Genomic DNA, 19,854 nt, shown 5'->3' with positions numbered 1-19,854 from the left:
GTTTTAGTGTGAAGGATAAGCAGAGACAGATGAGTGGCTGCTGGAAGCAGCTGCGCTTTGCCATGCTTAGTGTGTGCAGGTGAGATTTCAGTGGGAAGGGACAGATTGAAAGATGACCAAGAACCCTGCAGGATGCATCCTCTAGCCTGGCCACTCGCAACACCCCTGACGCAACCCATTCCCACGATCTCCATGACTTGCTCCTCAAGTTGGGAGGGAACCTGAATCGTGCTCTGCCTCCTCCAGTCCCTGCCTCCTCTCTACTATTGTTTTCCAGCTCTGCCTGCAAGGAAGATGGACAAGTGCTAGTGGTCCCCTAGTGAGATGGTTTGAGGATGTGCATGTCACAGTTGACTAGTGGTGCTGGTGTGTGAAGGGTGGTAGAGGTGATGTGGAGATGCCGGTGATGGACTGGGGTTGACAATTGTAAACAATTTTACAACACCAAGTTATAGTCCAACAAATTTATTTTAAATTCCACAAGCTTTCGGAGGCTTCCTCCTTCCTCAGGTGAATAGTGTGGAAATGTGGTAGAGGTGTGAGGAGGTGGAAATGTGGTAGAGGTGTGAGGAGGTGAAGGCAGCACCAGTCGGGAGAGTTGGAGATGCAGCATTTAGCATTAGCAGCAGAAGGCTTTGGAGTGAAGTGTGCTGCAGTGAATGGAGGAGAGTGCTGGTACTTGAGGGGGGAATGGGTGGTGAGTGCTACGACCTCAGGTAGTGCAGGGCTATGCAGAGAGTGCTGCACGATCGGAGTTAGGAGTCTTACCTTAGCAACCCTGCACAGGTCATTAAACTTCTTCCTACATTGGAGCCAGGTCTTTGGGTGATGCTCCTGGCGCTGACACCCTCCACCACCTATGCCCACTACTGCCGAGCAGCTTGCCAGTATAACTTCCTGCTGCTTGGTGGAAAGAGGACATCCCTCCTTCTGTCGACCTCCTCCACTGGGACCTCCATTGCTGCATCAGAAAAGGAAGGGCCCCTTTAAGTATCAGCTACTCCTGTGATCTCCTTAGCTGCTTTCATGTAGCTTGCAGCCTAAGTGCACCTCCACTTTAAGAGGTGCAGGCTGCCGTTAGCAGCAGGAACGCTGGAAAATGAAGGTGAGCTGCTAGTCAACAGCAGGACTAACACTAACAGCCCACATATTTAATCATAATGATGGCCCCCGACCAATTTAACAATCTTGTCTCACCCACGTGATTAGGTGTGCACTGCTGGCATCACGCCGATTCTCAGCCCAAAAATGGGCCTACACAAATTTCTATCTCTCATGCTCTCTTTACTGTTCTCTTTCTGGTTTTCTTTTTCTTCGTCTCATTCTCTCTATCTCTGCTTTTCTATTTCCCTGCCTTGCTCGGCCTTTCTGGTTTGCCTGACAAGAAACATCTCATTTTTTTTTAAACTGGCCTCCAAATTTTTTTTAGACGTCCTGTATTTTCTCGACAATCTCCTCAGTCATTTTAAAATGTATCATCAGCTTCATTGACTGGGCAGAAACAATAGCAGTACAAATCGTTATAGATTGACAGCTTATTATGTTTCCCTGCAGGAGCTGGAAGGACTTACTTTTCCCACTGAATACAAGAATTCCTCATTTATATGCACTGCCATGCAACATGAATTCACTGTTATGCATTGTTCATACACATTTAAAGAACATTAAACAGAGGACACTACAAGGGGAAATTAAGGATGATATCACAATAAGAATTAGCAGGAATTTTAAGCATCAATCATAACTGTGTTGAACCTATGAAAAAGCAATTATGGACCAATATTTACACTCACCAGAATTGGAGCTATCGGCTCTTAATTAAAGTCAGTGGAATATTATGATTGCTATTTTATCATCTCAATGTTAATAATTTTCCCTTGGGGAAAATCATTTGTGATTAATAATTCTGTTTTTCTGTTGATTACAATTATTTGCCTTACAATGCACTGAAGACCATTAGGAGCTGGGGAGCATTTTTAAATAAATAAAAATGTATCATTGTTGGTGAATGCAAGTTTAAAAAATATACTGTGTAATATAGAAAACAAATTTGATTTCACAGAACATGCAGTTCTTTAGCCTTTGAAAGAAGAATGTGATACAAACATTTTAAATACAGCTAAATGGATCTTATTTGGATAATGTTTCTGTTAAACTGAATGCTAATGGCATGATTTTAAAGGTTGCAAAGAAAAGATGTGTGGCGCTAAAAACTATTAGTGTGAAGCAAAACAAGTCTCATCCAGCTCAAAATACACAGAATGTTCACTAACATGAGACATGGAGGAATGTTCAATATCAAACACTGCCAACAGAGATTGCTTTTTTTTTACAAATCATTGGGTGAATTTTGTGCTCATTGAGTGAAAGCTCCCAGTACTTGCAAATGGAGCATTTTGCACTATTTGTATCCCACGATAAGCATCAAGCATTCCCAAGTCAGTTTTAGCATATGTTAGGTGAAAGATAAAGCTCCTTCATCGCTACTTAAAATGCATAGCTTAACTTTAACCTCAACTGCCTCTTGCACCAGTTTAAATTTTTCCATTTCCCACACCAGGCACTCCGGTGGTCTCTCTGTTGATTTGATGCCATTTATTGCTGAATAATGCAATGTGTTTTGCATTGTGGACCTATGCCCACCAGGAGTTGGGTTGAGACTGCCTCGTTTCATTTAGACTCCTCATGATTATCAGACAGAGAATACCGGATTTTAACACAGTGTGCTACCCAGTTTTCTGTGCTAGGGGTGATTTACTTACAACATTTTGTGGTTCTTTGTGTTTATTGTGTTCAAAGTCATCTACAACTGCATACATGTAGGTAATTGTAAACAATTTTACAACACCAAGTTATAGTCCAGCAATTTTATTTTAAATTCACAAGCTTTCGGAGGCTTCCCCCTTCGTCAGGTGAACGATGTGAAATCGTTCACATCGTTCACCTGACGAAGGGGGAAGCCTCCGAAAGCTTGTGAATTTAAAATAAAATTGCTGGACTATAACTTGGTGTTGTAAAATTGTTTACAATTGTCAACCCCAGTCCATCACCGGCATCTCCACATCATGACTACATGTAGGTAATGGACCTTGCAGGGTGCTTGACACACTATTGACAGCAAAAAAATTGATGCTCAAAAAGCATCCTTCTTCCAAATGCAGGGCTCTGTGAGATCCCTGTGCTCTGTCATCTACCCAGTTCTCTATCATCTTCTCCTTTTCACACGCATTATCTGGTACCTCCTCTTCAAACAGAACAAAATCTCACAGGTTGGATGTACCTGTACTGGCGTGTCATCAAGAAAGCCTTATTAAGACTTAAATGGCTTTCTCAGTGGGGACTGGCACACATAGAGTGCATTCATTTTAATGGACAGAAAATCATGGCTTGTGTGCCCACAATTTTCCAAGATGCGCTCCCTGAGAGCACTGCTCCTCTGGGAACCCCAGATCGCAGAATCACCCCCAAAACATTATGTTAAAAAGAGCAATTTTCCCCATTGCGTGATTTCTCAGGTTTTTGGCTGTGATTATGCTGTTAACTATTAAGGCAACTTTGTAAAAAACTAAGAAAATTGCCATTGGCAAGGTAGACCTTAAAGGGGAGGAGTCTTAGGTTGTACTTTTGCCTCTCCTTTTTCTTAAGGATTTTAGTACTGTGGTTTTATGTTTTTTTGAAGGGGGGAGGTGGAACTAAGTACTTTGGGGTAATTTTTGGGCACTATGTTGCAGCACTTGGCAAATCTACCTGAGAATGACCAAGGCCAAAGCCTTTACAAGCTCTGAGTTGGCTGGGTGACAGCTGCAGAGCTGTGACATCTGCTGCAAGGACAGCTGCAGCCAACACGCAGCATAGGCATAGCACTGTCAGTCACAGTCAAGGGCACCACAGCCCTTAATGTTTATGCTTTCGACTCATTCCAGCCTAGCACTTCATTGTTCTCTGATGTATTGGCCACATATTTATTAAACAGGCAAGTGAAGCATTGGTCAACAAGTCCAGCACTTTCATCTCCTTTCCCACTAAAGTGGGACACGAGTCAGCAATTTTACCCCTCTGCTGGATTTTCCTTGTGTTTCTAGTACCCTGTTTGTCATATTGTGCAGTCAAGTACCTACAATCAGAATCTCAGTTAAAAGATTCTGGATGGACTCTATTATTTTGTTTCAGAGCAGTTTAAGAGTCAAGTAGGTCACAAGTTGTACAGCTGGTTACTTGCTGTTTTTATTTGCTTTGATGTAATCCTATTCCTTGTAAATAAGTTCATCCATTAGCTTTAGCCAGAATTCAGCCGTCTGATAAACGGGTAATTTTCACCTTTCAAAGTGGTCAGAAGAACATAGTGGGCAACACACAAATCCCCAGTGCTGCAGTATGCTTTTCATGGCATACGTCTGACTGTGAGTTTCAGAACATAGGAAATGCTAGTCTATTCATGGAAGCTGGCCTTTGCTGTGAATATGAATAGAGTTGTGGAAGTGCTCAAAATGTAACAGCTACCTTACAGTACACCAGCCAGAGTGCTTGCAACAGGTCCAGACGAAGTGCAGTCATTCAAATGAGGCATAAGAGGGCTTCACTGGTCCTCCCACCTCAGTTTCCTCCAATATCGTCAGTGGGGTTCCCATTCTGAGGGACGCCCAGAAGAAGTGGGCCCTAAGCCCTGTGCATAGCCCATCTCTGATAGGAGAACCTGAGAGGGGCAAGCAGCAAACACAGAGGAACTAAAGGTAAATCCCTTTTTTGTTTTTAAAGGGATATTGGGCTAGGAATTGGCCTCAGAGAGCATCTGGCTGATGTTTTTGGAAAGTAACCATAACGCCCTGACCACACAGCCATTACAACTCGTACAAGTCTCTCAGACTTTCTTGCCTCACCTCTAGACTCTAGACCCTCCCAAAGGGTAGGCCTGCATTGGGGGAGCGATTGGGCTATCTAAATTACCTAAAGCCACATATACAGGTGAGTTCATGTCATTTTAGGGTAAGCACACTTTTGGGGGGGGGGGTTCCCCTTGCCTAGTGCTCAGGTGCTCAGTGCTCACAGGAAAAGTGATCCTCTTAAGTTCATATTTTTATTTTACCCCATTTTCTGCCCATTAGACCCACACTATTGAAACTACTACTATAGCTCCTTCTTTAGTGGGAAGAACGGGGTGGTCTGGACCACACATCTCTCACTGGCCACAATCAGTGATACACTACATTTAGCCATTTCCACCGGGGGCTGAGTTCACCCTCTACTACAAAAGTAATGAAGTATTTTAGAACATACAATAAATAATAATTTCTTAAGTGCACAGTCTGTAGCTGAAGAGAACCCACAGACAGTACATGTAGGCAATCTACAAAATTTAACTTCAGACTACGTTCAGTTAATAAATGATATCGAAACTCACCGACAGTACTGGCAGACAGTACATGGACAGCTTAAGTTTTACTCTTATGCAAACCTCACAGTGACTGCCCTTTATCCAGCGTGTTTCCATATGAATTACTCAGATACTGTATCCAACAGTCCCTGCCACTGTATTAGTGTCAAACTGATATTGTGAGCATCAGACACACAACAGCAGGTTTAAACAAATCAATAGGTCAGACCAGTCCATTTTGTGGACTAACGCAAGTTATGAATTCTTCTGATATTTCCAAGACTATCCTTCAGAAGATGGACTCTTGCTTCCGTAATAAGTACTATATGTGCTGTCAAGCATTGTAAATATTTCAGCAAAGTCATTGGAATAAATTATGTTACACTGAAATGGCTGAATTGTTCCCGATCTGAACACTTACACAACCCTTAGTTATTAGTGATGGATGTTTCAAGTGCTGGAAGCTTATTATCTTGCCATGGGGCACTTGTTGATTCAGTGTAATGTTAACGCTCTGGTTATTCTCAGCTGTATAGAGATTTATAGAACATGTCCCCATTCATCAACATCCCTAAACATGTTAGGTGCTATGCTATTTTTATCATACTTTTAATAGAATTAGTGATAAATAGTGATACTATTTCTAGACACAATATTGTTACAGCAGCACCTCATTATCCTGTGCATTAACCTTTAAAGCACCCATCATAGCGCCTATTATGCTAACTCTGAGGAGTTCCTGTTTATTTAACGTCATCTGAACTGATAATGTGCCTTATACTGCGTTACAGCAAATGCTATCTCTGCTTAACAATTGTAACAATTAATTTTTAATTTACGTGATGTAAAATATGGAAGTTGTTTTCCAAAATTTTTTTTCCCACTCAAGAAATGTACTTATTTATATTGTTGTAAGGTATATTCAGGATTCTAAGAGAATAATTTGAGAGTCAACATCAATTAATAATTCCTATGAATGTGGAGGGTTGTTATCAAACCTGGGTGGTAATGATTAACTGTGAACTCTACATTGTTAGGAGTTAATGAGCTTTAAACTAATGTGATTATGTCTTGAATGTTGTAATCAGAGAGCTCCACAAAACTATCAGTTCTATGGGGTTGTAACATGATAACAGATATAGAAATCAGAGCTTCTAGTGACCCCTCTGGCCAAGAGTTGATACCATAATACTCATTGATTGACTGAAGTCAGTGACCTTCATCATCTGGCCCACTGACTGCAAGAATTCCAGAACAAGCTCTGCATGGCTTCCTTACTGTGTATTTTGGTGCAATTTCCATATTCTGGAATAAGTGAAATATAATTCTCAGATGGTTTGTGTAAACAGCTTACTAACAGGCTCTTTACTTACAGCAAGTTTTAGAATGACTACCGTTTTAATGCCATATTCCTCTAGTGATCCATACTTCCTCTTTTACACTAAAAGTAGATTTATTGCAATGTGAACCTGTTATACCAGCAACAAGTGGCTGACACATGCCCAAATTCCAAACACCACTGTATATAGCTGGTGCTGATACACACACACACACACACACACATGTACATAGACACAGTCCAATTGGCATGTGTGGGAAGTTTTGCTGAGAGTTTGGGAGCAGGCTGAGGCTTTGCTTTAATTTTAAAAAGTTAAGGCCCATGGTGCAGGGCATCACCAAGATTGAAGAGTAAAAGAGAAGACAGGGAAAATTAGAAAATAATGATTAGGTAATGCCAGGCTTGAGTTTTAGAAACCTAAAAATTGTAGGAGGATGGAAAGACTAAGTGAAGTAAGGAGTTCCATAATTTGAGGTCTGATGTTATCTCCATTACACACCAAAAATGAGTGTCAATGTGATGTAAGAGCACACTAAATTGAATGGAGATCAGTTCCACCTGTCCTTCACCTATTTTCGGTCCTTTGGATTTCCTGATCAGATGTGGACGGGCATCTGAAGTCCCCATCAAAACAGGCAAGAGCTTTTTCACTGCAATCAAAAGTAAGTGGGGTGTCCTGCACATCATTTCCCAACATGCGGGCATGCAGGATGCCAAATGCAAGTCACACCAAGGCCACCTGGCTTCCAGGGATTCTGGGGACATGCAGGTCAGGTGGCAGTTCATATAAAGACCACTGAATGGGAAAATGTTTTTAGATCATTTTTGGGCCACCTTTATTTCATACATTTTCTCCCCCCAAGTGAGGCACTTAGTGTCTCATGAGCCTTTGAGCCATTTGTTCTTAATTATTACTTTTTTGTCTCCCGCACCATTATTGGTGCCAATGGATATCCCAATGAAAATCTTACAAGTTGTCATGTTCAGAAGAAGAGAAGGACGTGCAGAGGGATGCCTGACAGGCGTTCTGTGCTTTCCTACCAGAACCCCTAAACTCACATCCAGTTATTTCAAAAACAAACAATTGCAAATGCTGGAAATCTGAAACAAAAACTGAGAATTCTGGAAACACTCAGAACACTTTCTTTAGAAAGAACAGACAACTTGACAGTTCAGATGTGGGCCCTTCATCAGAATGACCATGGGGACCTTTTGACGAAAATTGGACCCAACAATTTAGACTAGGAGACCATGTGATGAGTCTTGACTTTGACAAAGTGGGGCTGTAGGGAGGAGGGCCAGCATTGCAAATGGTATTTTTGGAGCCTGGAAGGAACATCAGAGGAAAGTTCAGAGGAGCACTGACCATAGTAGTAAATAGAGAAAATCAAGAGATTGGAACAGAGAGGAGCATAGAGGCTTTAGGTGAGACAAGGATTACCTACCAGACAATGATCTTTTTCTTGTATCCTGTCTGGGAGTACTTGTGCTTGAAAATGCTTCAGATATGGGAGCAGTAATCACATCTTAGACAAATTTAGACTTTATAGAAAGTTAAGAGTTCTTTAGGGGAAAAATTGTTTGACAGAAGAGAGGAAATCTAACATGTAGTTTTAGCAATGGAAGAAATGAGGACATTCCATTTCAGATTGGAGGAGACAGCAAGGCAAAAAATGACAATAGATAAAGAAAGACTAAGAATAGAGTGAACAAATGTAAGCGGTGATAGCTGTTGGTTAGACTTGATAGACATGCGAGAGAAATGAAAAACTGTGCTTTTGAATAATTAAAACAAGAATTTCATTGCCCCATTGCAGGTCCTAGAGGAGATAGATGTGGTAACTTAGTCATTGCATAGCAAGAGAACTGGAAATTGTGGGAACTGAGGGCACATGATACAAAGGAAGTTGATGAATGCAAAGCATACAGGTGAGGTGCCTGAAGATTGGAGGGTAGCAAATGTTGTGCCTTTGTTTAAGAAGGGCGGCAGGGAAAAGCCTGGGAACTACAGACCGGTGAGCCTGACATCTGTAGTGGGTAAGTTGTTAGAGGGTATTCTGAGAGACAGGATCTACAGGCATTTGGAGAGGCAGGGACTGATTAGGAACAGTCAGCATGGTTTTGTGAGAGGAAAATCATGTCTCACGAATTTGACTGAGTTTTTTGAAGGGGTAACCAAGAAGATAGATGAGGGCTGTGCAGTAGACGTGGTCTACATGGACTTTAGCAAAGCCTTTGACAAGGTACCGCATGGTAGGTTGTTACATAAGGTTAAATCTCACGGGATCCAAGGTGAGGTAGCCAATTGGATACAAAATTGGATTGACAACAGAAGACAGAGGGTGGTTGTAGAGGGTTGTTTTTCAAACTGGAGGCCTGTGACCAGCGGTGTGCCTCAGGGATCGGTGCTGGGTCCGCTGTTATTTGTTATTTATATTAATGATTTGGATGAGAATTTAGGAGGCATGGTTAGTAAGTTTGCAGATGACACCAAGATTGGTGGCATTGTGGACAGTGAAGAAGGTTATCTAGGATTGCAACAAGATCTTGATAAATTGGGCCAGTGGGCCGATGAATGGCAGATGGAGTTTCATTTAGATAAATGTGAGGCATTGCATTTTGGTAGATCGAATCGGGCCAGGACCTACTCCGTTAATGGCAGGGCGTTGGGAAGAGTTATAGAACAAAGAGATCTAGGAGTACAGGTTCATAGCTCCTTGAAAGTGGAGTCACAGGTGGATAGGGTGGTGAAGAAGGCATTCAACATGCTTGGTTTCATTGGTCAGAACATTGAATACAGGAGTTGGGATGTCTTGTTGAAGTTGTACAAGACATTAGTAAGGCCACACTTGGAATACTGTGTACAGTTCTGGTCACCCTATTATAGAAAGGATATTATTAAACTAGAAAGAGTGCAGAAAAGATTTACTAGGATGCTACCGGCACTTGATGGTTTGACTTATAGGGAGAGGTTGGATAGACTGAGACTTTTTTCCCTGGAGAGTAGGAGGTTTAGGGGTGATCTTATAGAAGTCTATAAAATAATGAGGGGCATAGATAAGGTCGATAGTCAAAATCTTTTCCCAAAGGTAGGGGAGTCTATAACGAGGGGGCATAGATTTAAGGTGAGAGGTGAGAGATACAAAAGGATCCAGAGGGGCAATTTTTCCACTCAAAGGGTGCTGAGCATCTGGAACGAGCTGCCAGAGGCAGTAGTAGAGGTGGGTACAATTTTGTCTTTTAAAAAGCATTTGGACAGTTACATGGGTAAGATGGGTATAGAGGGATATGGGCCAATTGCAGGCAATTGGGACTAGCTTAGTGGCATAAACTGGGCGACATGGACATGTTGGGCCGAAGGGCCTGTTTCCATGTTGTAAACTTCTATGATTCTATGATTCTAATTGTCAACAAAAGAGTGGAGAGAGTTGGATAATAACCAGAGGAGGTCATTGATACAAAGAAAGAACATTGGGGGAGTTGTCGCAACCCTTGGTAACCCTGAGAATGTGCCATCAACTACATGTAGAGTGGCAGATAGAAACTACATGGCCCTGAACATTCTCATGGTGTGAGGCAATATGATGATAACTTGTTTGGAAGTGCATCTTGCTGAGTCCTGTTAAAGACTTTGGAGATGTTCAAATCAAAGTGCTCAAGGGTAGAGTTCCACAGGTGCTTAACATAGACAACTAGACCACCAATGGAATGGCCACCCTGAAAACCAAACTCCTAATTACGGGTTGGAGTTGCCTCACCTACCCTTTCATCTCTTCACACTTCATGGGGGTTAAATTGGATAATCCCCAAAAACGGGCACAGGGATCGTGGTCCATGATTAATCCACGCCCATTCAATGCGCTGCAGATAGCACGTTAAATTGGTGCTACCTGCTGATTTCCATGATTGCTGCATGCTGCGCTGTTCACTGGCTGCACACATCAGCAGGAGACTGATATCATGAGTAGCTAGCGTTACTTAAAGACAGCCTGCACTTCTTAAGGGGGAGGTGCACTATGGCTGCAAGAAGTGGTGGGAATTATTTGAAAACTGAATCTGATAGTTTGAGGAATGGCTGAACATGTGAGAGAGCATGCACCAAGGTTTTCTGATAATGCACTGGAGGCCTTGGTGCAAGAGGTGGAGAGAAGGAGGGGCATCTTCTATCTGCAGGGGGTGCAGGAGGCCCTCCAGACATATGCTCAAGAGGCAATGGGAGGAAGTAGCAGAGGAGGTAAATGCCAGGAGCATAGCTCCAAAAACATAGATGTGGTGCAGGAAGAAGTTCAATGATTTAACATGAGTTGTCAAGGTGAGTGAGTTCAAGTTTCACGCAGCACATCCTACCAACTGCACCACTAGTGTCATCCACTGCTCAATGCACTACACCCCCATCACCCACCTACCAACAATCTCTTTCAATAAGAACTCAACCATTCACCCTCACTTACTTAGCACTGTTGCAAGCCTCACACCCACAGTTCACACACACTGGCAGCTATTCAACCATGACAGCCACATCACCCAAACATTTACAGGACACTCACTGACACACTTTCCCCTTTCTTGCAGGAGAAAGTGGCGCATAACAACAAGCAGCAGGAAACAACTGGAGGAGGACAAGCCCGCCTCCACGTTTTAACTTCTATGGATGAGACAGTGCTGGCCATCGTGAGAAGGGCCACCACTGAGGCTGTGGCCATTGGCAGCACTGGAGGGATTGATGATGAGGGTCCCTGCATACCAAATCCTCCTTCTCTCTTCCCATTTCTCCCTCATCCCCCAATCTTTTCTGACTCACGTGCTGCAGATGGTGTAAGCACGCACTTCTTACTTTCTACTCCGCCTCACCACTGTTAATTGTATCCATATGATTTATATCAATTAGTGTTAATTGTATTCAAGTGTTGCGTATCAACTGGGGCTCTCTTGTATCCATTTATATGAGAGCATATCTAGGGTGTAGAGAGAGTAATGTTGATCTCTGTGAATAAAGGCTTGGAAGCAACTGCCCTTTAAGTCCTGTTCAGCTGTGCGAGGTTAAGACTGGGCGTTGGCTGGAGTGTGGAGTTCCAAAATAGCAGCATTGCCTTCAAATCAGCGTTGCACACTGATCCGCGTCATGATCTCCCTATTCTGCATGCTGCTGGTGGTCGTACGGTGCGCGCACGCAACACCTTTACCAAGATGCAATCCTGCGCATTTCCCATCAGAAGTGTGCATGCGCATCTTGGACCCCATTTTCAGGACTTAGGTGTCGGTGTAGCGCCTAAAAAACGGGCGCTACATGGCCCAATTTCACCCCCCATAAGTATATGTGGGTTTGTTCCATTTGCAGTGCAACAGCAACAGCACAATATCAACAACTTGAATTTTAGTGGCACATTATACGATCATAACTTGCTAGACTCAAGAATAACTAACGGTGCAACCAGCAAATCATATCACTACTTCCTACAACTCTCTGGGAGAAGCTAATGTATCTGATCACTTCAATCCAGACACATAATGAGGGTAATATATGAGGCTTTCAATGCTGCATACAGTGAGTGAAGGAACACCTGCTGACGAAGCCTGAGGGTGTAAAGAGCACTGTACTACCTCCCAGGCATTAAAGGTAAGCTCTTGAAGTGCGTTAACAAATGAAGGGAGGTGGTTGTAAGTAGCAGACATATTTAGTGCAGTGTGTTCTTGAAAGGTATAGCTGCCACCTCTTGCCTGACCTGGTGAGGTCATTAAACTTCCTGCGGCACTCAGTTAGGTGGTGTGGGATCATCAATTTGACACCGACTGATCTGCCTACCTCTTTCCCTCCTCTCTTCCTTTCCTATATTTAAACAAAGGCAGGACTGGAGTCCAGGACTGTGATAGCATGTGGATATACTTAGGGAGGCAAAAGATTAAATACCTTCGGGAGGGGTAAATTTTCCAATACTGTTATTTTGTTATGAAAATTTAAACACATTTAAACTTAAACACTCAGGTGTCTACATCGGCTGAAAGCAGAGGAGATCACCAGGATGGGGAGCAAGATAGCCCGAAGGCCAGTGAAACCTGTTGATTGCTTTAATTTTTAAAAATTCTGAAATTATGAACTATCGCTGGGAATTTTCTCTGGGTTCTGCCGATTGACTGCCATAACCTCTGCGGAAGTTTGAGGGAAACCCTGTTAATGCTGTGTATCCAGGTTTTCCCTGATGTTATGTTGGCCAATCGGGAGAGCCCCAGTAGAAATTCCCAGCATATATATTTAACTAAAAACTAAACTAAGACATGAAAAATTAAAAGCTTAAAAACTTTAATGGCCAGGTTAATTTTTATGTTGTGGAAACTCAGTGAAAAAAGTCAAGATGGTGGCCCCCTCAGACAGACTGCTCAGAAAGCTGCTGCACAGTCACTGCCAATTGTCCCTTCAGTGTGACAAGTTTCCTTCGGCAAAACCCATATTAAATGTAGACAAAGGAAATTATAATGGAAAAAGTCAACACAAAAAGTGTGGCAACAACATAAGAATGGAAAGTCAAGTGATGCAGACAGGAAGTGCACAGAGATGTAAATTAAAAAATATATATTGTATTTATATGTTTTTCCAGCTACTGCATTTGTCTAACACCAGGTCCAGATGAAAGTAACTGAACCAGCCCTTTGTTCCTTTGCATTCAGGAAAAATTAGGTTGCGGAAAGGGCCGTCGTGCATCTCTTCAGGTCAACCTGCACCTTCTCCATTCAAGTCATTTAGATTCGCTGTTAGCAGGAAAGTGAAAACAGTATTTTAGTGAACTTTTGTTCTCATTAGCACTTAGGACTGGAACACTTTCCTATTTTGGGCAACTAGTATTAACATCAAGCACTCCCAGGTTAGATATAGCATAGATCAGATGGAGAGTGAAGTTCCCTCTACCCGGGCAAACAATGTGCCTTAGTCTTACCCGAGGAGCACCCTTACTGCACTTTCAACCTTAGCCAATTCTGTGATCTTTTTGTGTAAGATGGCCAATTTTCTGTCAATTTGTGTCAAATTAGGGGCAGATTTGTGCTATGGGCCCATGTACACTGGGAACTGTACTGAAACTGCCCAAACTCATTTTGCATAAGACCCTTGCAAATAGCAGAGAGAGGAAACTTTCATCTGGCCGTGATTCAAACCCAAGTTATTGATGCAAAATAATCTGCTAACCCACTGCAAGTCCCATTTCCCCAGCACCAATATTTTTGTCTGTGCTGATGCAAACCTTCCCTTCTTGGGATACCACTGGGCTGGCACCAAATGTGGCTAGGCGGAACCCCTGGATGCCCAAGCTCAAGACCTCAGACCCTCATCCCAAACTCCAGAGATGGGGTCTTTAGCATTATCCGCCCTGATCTGCTTGTAAGGCAGACTAGCCCATAGCTGGCCCACCTGACATGTTCACCCGGTCTTGCGGTACAAAAAACTTATGGGTCTGACATGGCCCTCCTCTTATGACAACTTGGTCCTGAAAAGTACCTACTGTGGGCTGCATCCCTGGAGCCTCTGCCTGGGTCTCACCTCCTACTTGTGCGGTGCTCTGAGTGGATAGCTTGGCATGTCCTGCTGTCCAGAGAAATGGCAGCCTCATGCAGATTGTTGCTAGCCAGCGCCATTCTATTCTGCCCTTTTATCTACGGAAATGCAATCAGTTCTTTATTCAGTCCAAAATCTGCCCGCCAATCCCATAAGTCTCAACCTTACTTAGTAGCCTATTGTGCAGCACCTAGTTGAAAGCTTTTGCTCCAGCACAGACAAAAAACTGTTATATAGGATCATAGGAACAGGAGTTTGCTATTTCACCCCTCGAGCCTGTACCGCCATTCAATGAGATCATGACTGATCTGTGACCTAACTCTATATACCCGCCTTGCCCCATATCCCTTAATGCCTTTGGTTAACAAAAATCTATCAATCTCAGATTTAAAATTAACAATTGAGCTCGCATCAACTGCCAATGGCGGAAGAGAATTCCAAACTTCTACCACCCTTTGCGTGTAGAAGCGTTTCCTAACTTCACTCCTGAAAGTCCTGGCTCTAATTTTTACGCTATGTCCCTGTAATTTTATGCTTCCATCTACACTGCTTACAATATTGCCTATCTTTGTGTCATCAGCAAACTTGGATATGTGGCTCTCTATCCCGTCATCTAAGTCGTTAATAAATACAATCAATATTTGAGGCCCCAACACAGATCCCTGTGGGACACCACTAGTCACATCCTGCCAATTTGAGTACCTGCCTATTATCCCTACTCTCTGTTTCCTGCTGCTCAGCCAATTTCCTAACCAGGTCAATAATTTTTCCTCAATTCCATGAGCTTCAACTTTAGTTAACAGTTTCTTACGAGGGACTTTATCGAATGCCTTCTGGAAGTCCATATAAACAACACCCATAGACATTCCCCCGTCCACTACTTTATGACCTCTTCAAAAAATTCAATCAGGTTCGTCAGGCATGACCTACCCTTTACAAATTCATGCTGGCTCTCTCTGATCAGCAGAAAATTTTCAAGGTGTTCAGTTACTCTATCCTTAATTATAGACTCTAGTAATTTCGCGACAACAGATGTTAAGCTAACAGATCTATAATTCTCTGGTTTCCCTCTCTTGCCTTTCTTAAATAGAGAAGTGACATGTGTAATTTTTCAATCTAAAGGAACAGTTCCTGAATCGACAGAACTTTGGACAATTATAGTTAGGGTATCTGCAATGTTCTCACCTACTTCCTTTAAAACCCTGGGATGGAAACCATCTGGTCCTGGGGACTTGTCACTTTTTAGTGCCATTATTTTCATCACTATGGTTAATTTGCTTAGGTTAATTATGGTGAGTGCCTGTCCCTGATTCAAAATTAGTTTCCTTGGGGTATGCAGCATGCTATCCTCTTCTTCTACTGTAAATACTGACGTAAAGTAATTATTTATCATGTCCGCCATTTCCTTATTTTCATTTACAATATCACCATTATCAGTTTTTAAGGGGCCCACATTGCTCTTGACCTCCCTCTTTTTCCTAATATAAATATGAAAAAATTTTGTATTGATTTTGATATCCCTCTTTTCATACTCCCTTCATAAATATAGGGCTCTAGTGAGATCACACATGGAGTACTGTGTATAGTTTTGGTCTCCTTATCTAAAGAAGTATATACTTGCCTTAGAGGGGGTGCAACCAAGGTTCACTAGATTGATTCCTGGGATGAGAAGGTTGTCCTGTGAGGAAAGATTAAGTAGGATGGGCCTATATTCTCTGGAGTTTAGAAGAATGAGAGGTGATCGCATTGAAACGGATAAAATTCTTAGAGGGCTTGACAGGGTAGATGTTGAAAGGCTGTTTCCCATGGCTGGGGAGTCTAGATCTAGGGGTCATAGGCTCAAGCTAAGGGGTCAGCCATTTAGGACCGAGATGAGGAAAAATTTCTTCACTTAGAGGGTTGTGAATCTTTGGAATTCTCTACCCCAGAGGGCTGTGGATGCTCAGTCGTTGAGTATATTCAAGACTGAGATCGATAGACTTTTGGAGGCTAAGGGAATCAAGGGATGTGGGGATAGGACGGGAAAATGGAGTTGAGGTAGACGATCAGCCCTGATCCTATTGAATGGTGGAGCAGGCTTGAGGGGCCATATGGCCTACTCCTGCTCATATTTCTTATGTTCTTATGTTCTTCTGAAAGTCCAGATACACCTGTCCTACCTGCTATCCCCTCTGTTGTGTTCCTCTTTTTCCTGATCGAAAAATCTACTCTAGTCAATCATAAAAGGTTATGTAATTCCAAGTCTGACTACTGAAAGATATTTTTAGCTTTCAAGATATCATATTGAATATCATTATGATGAAAGATAAAATAACAGTACATCTGATCACCTCCGTTCATTATTATCCCTACTTTTCATTCCCTGTGAAGTACAAGCCTATTCATAATCACATATTTGTCCAGCCCTTTTTAAAAAGGCGTTAATTAATATGCCTCAACTCCTTTGTTGGGAGTCAGTTATTTGACATGAATCACATTGTAGTTGACAAATGTAAAGAATCTTACAACACCAGGTTATAGTCCAACAATTTTATTTGAAAATCACAAGCTTTCGGAGGCTTCCTCCTTCGTCAGATGAATGTGGGAATCCTTGAACGTTTCGCATTTATATTCAGAGAACAATACCTGGTGATTACAGATAATCTTTCCAACTGCCCGTTGTCAAGGCAATCAAAGTGTTCAGACAGAGAGAGAGAGGGAGAAACATCCGAAAGGAAGAGAAAGACAGAAAATGACCCGTTGTATTAAAAACAGATAACTTTTATTTGCTGGTGGGGTTACGTGTAGCGTGACATGAACCCAAGATCCCGGTTGAGGCCGTCCTCATGGGTGCAGAACTTGGCTATCAATTTCTGCTCGACGATTTTGCGTTGTCGTGTGTCTCGAAGGCCGCCTTGGAGAACGCTTACCCGAAGATCGGTGGCTGAATGTCCTTGACTGCTGAAGTGTTCCCCGACTGGGAGGGAACACTCCTGTCTGGCGATTGTTGCGCGGTGTCCGTTCATCCGTTGTCGCAGCGTCTGCATGGTCTCGCCAATGTACCATGCTCCGGGGCATCCTTTCCTGCAACGTATGAGGTAGACAACATTGGCCGAGTCACAGGAGTATGAACCATGTACCTGGTGGGTGGTGTCCTCTCGTGTGATGTTGGTATCTGTGTCGATGATCTGGCATGTCTTGCAGAGGTTGCCGTGGCAGGGTTGTGTGGTGTCGTGGACGCAGTTCTCTTGAAAGCTGGGTAATTTGCTGTGAACGATGTAGTTGACTCTGCCCTTCTTGATGTTTCCTTAACCAATTCTTCTTAATATTCAGTTCTCAACTAACTGACAGCAAGATTGCAAGGTCCGATGTGTTGATAGGGTGCGATGAAGTAAGATGGGAGGAGGCCCGTGTAGAGCATAAACACCGTCATAGACCTGTTGGGCCGAATGGCCTGTTTCTGTGCTGTAAATACTATGTAATACTGACTAATTGCTCATCACAGCAAATCTGAGCAAGCATTTCACTAGACTTCAAAAACTGATTATTGTGCTCAGTACTCTGATGAAGCAGAAGCAAGCACACTCAAAATAATCCAAATTTAGAAATCCCTTAGAATTTAGAAATCCCTTAGAAAGTCAGAAACCAGTGCTGCTACATATGCCGATTCCCTTCCCTAACCATAGCAATCAGGCCCACGCTGTGCCCTTCCCTCACAGCTGACAAGGTACCAAGAATCCACTAGTGAGCCAAACCTCTCATTTAACCCCAAGTTGTGCTGTGTTGCCAGATCATAGGATCCCCCCCACTCCCACATCCCAACTGCTGCCAAACTCCAGCAGCCCCATTCCAGAATTGTCAAACCCCAGGACTCCCACTCCTGCTCTGCCAAACCTGAGGACCATCCACCAGTAGTACCAAAGAATAGGACTGACCCCATTCCTTCCCCAGTTCTGCTAAGTATGAGTTATCTACCTCCAGCTGATTTATCTTGCAAACCATTTTGCTACATATTCTCAGTTTTAAAAGTGGGAAGGGATAAAAATTAAATACTTAAGTGAAAGAATATATATATATATGATAAATAAAGGCCACTCATTCACAGACTAATGGTCAGAGTTGAAAATTCAATTCCCAAAGCATCAGAAAAAAATCCCAGAAAACATTTAAAACAAAATGGGCTGGATTTTCCTCCATAATCAGGTGGGACAATGGTGAAAACAGCAGGAAAATGGGGAAGTGAGGTCTATCACTGCCTCCCCGTTCTGCCGCGACCCCCGATGGCTGCCCTTTCCCCAGCCATTGCATTCAAATGCCAGCAGGGAGGTGGACCCTAGGGCTGCCTGGAGAAAGGTGGCAGTAGACCTGGGGTAGCAGCTGTAAAAGCTCCAAAGTCTGATGGAGGGAGAGAGTCTAGTAGTGGCCTCCTGTCCCTTCAATTTAGCCCTCTGCAATTACCTTTGTAGGCCTCGGCAAAGGTTTGCTCATCTTAAAGGCTCTTCAGGCCCTCTAAGATGATTTGCCATTTATTTTGGTGCTGCAGCGGTGGTCGTGCTGCTTCACCACCTCGTTCTCCTTGTTGCCTCTGTGGGGGCTCCATTTTGGCTGCAGGAACCCTGCTAGAAGAGCACTGAGCCTCCCAAATGACCCCTTACCCAGGAAAACGGGTTGTGGTTAGGGCGGAGTTGGATGGATGTGTGGAAGTCCTGCCCCGCCAATACTCAGCCTCAAACAGGAAAATCCAACTAATTCAGTCACTATAAATCAGGGGCCTTAGTGTTATCACCCACATGGCATAAACACCGCTATTATTATAAAACAGTGGGCATGATTTTTATTTGGAGCCGGGAAGAAAGCGGGTGGGTAGATTTTCGCACGGGAAACCCGGAAGTAAAGTGAGTGCGTCGGTATCGGCGATCGCAATTGAAGGCAATTATTTCTGCTTCCGGGTTTCCTGCGTGACAGCCAGCCAGATTGACAGGAGGGAAAGCAGCCGGGGATCGGAGAGGAGGGAGGGAGGAAGAGAGAGATCGCAGGAGGGGCTGGGGGAGATCAAGGTCGGGATCTTCAGATGGAGGTTGGGCCCTGCAGCTGGGGATCGGAGAGGAGGGAGGGAGAGATCGTGCACCGTGGAGGACGGGTGGGGGGTGGGGGGAGGCGGTGGAGGACATCGGAGGTCAGGAGATGATCAGATCAGCAGAAGGTCAAAGGTCAGCAGGGCAGAAGATGGGAAGTCGGGAGAATTCGGAGGTTGGGAGATGTCTGAGGTAAGGTGGGGGTCTCCATCGGGGGGGGGGGTCTCCCATCTGGGGGGGTCTCCCCTCTCCATCAGGGGAGTCTCCCTTTGGGAAGGGTCTTCTATCCAGGGGGGTCTCCATCAGGGGCGTGTCCCATCGAGGTGGGGGTCTCCCATCGGGGGAGTCCAATCGCAGCAGGTAATCTTGTTGAGCCTGGTGGAAGCACTCCTGCTCCTTCTGGCCCACAAGAAGTGCAATAAAGGCACGGCACTTACCTGATGAAATGGCCCTTCTCGCCTCCTTCACAAGCACTGGGAAAGCCATTCTGGAGTCATTAGATTTAAAGGTGAGTAACAGTAAATAATAAAAAACCTACCTTAACTAT

Source organism: Heptranchias perlo, chromosome 6, assembly GCF_035084215.1.
Source record: "Heptranchias perlo isolate sHepPer1 chromosome 6, sHepPer1.hap1, whole genome shotgun sequence".
NCBI classification, from domain to species: domain Eukaryota; kingdom Metazoa; phylum Chordata; class Chondrichthyes; order Hexanchiformes; family Hexanchidae; genus Heptranchias; species Heptranchias perlo.
This window is presented reverse-complemented; position numbering follows the sequence as displayed.